We start from the raw sequence: 2436 nt of genomic DNA on the forward strand, positions 1-2436 counted from the left end.
CTAAGCATCCACATCTGCCAGGGAGAAAACATTGGCTCTCTGGTCTGACTAAGTTACGTTCTTACACAATTCAACGTTAATTGAGAAGAGGGCATAGGAGAAAGAAAGGACTGCAGCCTAGCAGGCAGGTGTTAGGTTAGGAGTCCTGGGTTTTGGGAGCTAGATCAGTATTCAAGCAGGCACTAGTAGAGTACAGAAAAAGAGTATATGGGCCACTCAGACCTCTCCCCTAGCAGGTAAACTCCCAATCACCAAGCCTACACATGCCCTCCTCTGGTGGGAGCCTTGACCACGCCTGGTGGCTCCTCCTGTGGGGTGGTTGTTAGTGGCTGAGCATGCAACTGAATTAAAGTCTTCACCTTTCTGGGTGAGCCCTCCAACCACAATAGTATTGCACAGAAGACTAGACCAGCTGCAGCCATATTGCTGTGTTCCTTGACAGAAGGGTGAAGCCTGCCCAGCCCTCTCAGCAGTCACGCAGAACAGGTGGATGTGTCGTCTCCTGAGAGGAGTCAGGGCTCTCATGGGGCTACCTCTCTAACAGCCTTGACTAAGTGGGATGTAAGGAAAACCTCAGTGTTTCCTATTGACTTTGCTATACAGCAGCATTTTCAACTGTTTTGCTCCATGCTCCTGCTCTAGTTGAACTCAGTCATTCATACCCTTCTCCCTAACTACTCAAGTAATGTATTAATCTGCCTGTAGTTGCTCTTTCTCATGCCCCAACTACCTTCCCAATCATGTCTTATAACCTGATTAACAGGTACAGCCCACATCTTGGGAAACACTGTTCTAACAGCCTGTTAACGTTAACTAGCCCCTTTGATGGAAGTACTGGTTGCTTTGAACCATGGAGATACTTAATCCTACCCATGAGGTAGAAAAAGAGTTTGGGGCTCACATATAGTCCTAGGAAAGCAAACAGTCCTGGCTTGCCATATATGCACAGAAAACATATGGTTAGCTTACTCCCTGCATGGTCCTAGCCTGAGCTCACCAGCACTCTGCAGGCATGGCTCAAGAGTTACACAGGCAGGCAGGATGCGGCCACACTGCTCAGAGCAGGGAGAGAGTTTAGCTGTACGGACACAAGTTGCGCTGGCCTCAAGGTGAGTCAGCCCCCTTGGACCATTTCGTTTACTAGTACAGATGTAGCATATGTACCTCCCACCAACTTCCACTGGTGAGAACAGGCTGTATCTATAAATTAGGCATAATGACATCTAACTTTCACGTACCCAAATCTTTTCTTGGTTTTGCCACCAGACTCTCTACAGACCTAGAGGAATGTTATGTCTTTGTGGTTACATCCAGCAGTACTTGATGGCACATCATGTACTATACAGGACCCAAGGAGCCCTTCACAGATGAGGAGGCTGGTCAAGTACTGCAGCTCCAGGCAATGGCAAAGCCTCAGAAATTTATGATTCAACCTTGTGAAATCAAGCAGCGTTTGAGTCTCACATAACAAATGTTCTTTTTACACACTGTCTTCAAGTCCAGCTTTTTGTAAAACATCTGAAAAGCTACATCCAGACTTTATGTCTGAAATAGAAAACAGATGTGCTCATGCATGGAGAGTGTCTAATGTCACTGCCTGTTCCCTGTAGTGTGAGCAGGAACTGATTTGCTTTCCTGATAAAAGAAAGTGCAGTTCAAACACATAGCAATTTAGAAATTACAGAACAGAAGTACGTAACAGTTGAGGTTGGAAGGTACCTCTGGAGATCATTTAGTCCAACCCCCCTTCTCAAGGCAGGGTCAACTAGAACAGGCCACCCGGGACTGTGTCCTGACAGCTTTTGAATACCTCCAAAGGTGGAGACTCCACAATCTCTCCAGGCAACCTGTGCCAGTGTTTGACCACCCTCACAGTAAAAAAGTGTTTTCTTATTTCAGATGGAACCTCCTGTGTTTCGTTTTGTGCCCATTGCCTCTCATCCTGTCAGTGGGCACCACTGAGAAGAGGCTCTGCCTTCTTCATACTCTCCCATCAGGTATTTATACACACTGACAAGATCCCCCCTGAACCTTCTCTTCTCCAGCCTGAACAATCCCAGCTCGCTCAGCCTCTCCTCATATGACAGTTGCTCCAGTCCCTTAATCATCCCTCTGACACTTCATGGGACACCCTCCAGTAAGTTCATATCTTTCTTGTACAGAGGAGCCCAGCACTGGACACAGCACTCCAGGTGTAGCCTCACCAGTGCTGAGCAGATGGGAAGGGTCACTTCCCTCGACCTGCTGGCAATGCTTTGCCTAATGCAGCCCAGGATACCACTAGCCTTCTTTGCAATGAGGGAGAATTGCTGGCTCATGGTCTTGTCCACCAGGACACCCAGGGCTGTTGTGGTTTAACCTCGACTGGCAACTGAGCACCACACAGCCACTCACTCACTCTCCCCCACCCAGTGGGATGGGGAGAAAATCGGAAGA

Source organism: Pygoscelis adeliae, unplaced genomic scaffold (assembly GCF_000699105.1).
Source record: "Pygoscelis adeliae isolate BGI_AS28 unplaced genomic scaffold, ASM69910v1 Scaffold57, whole genome shotgun sequence".
Classification (NCBI taxonomy): domain Eukaryota; kingdom Metazoa; phylum Chordata; class Aves; order Sphenisciformes; family Spheniscidae; genus Pygoscelis; species Pygoscelis adeliae.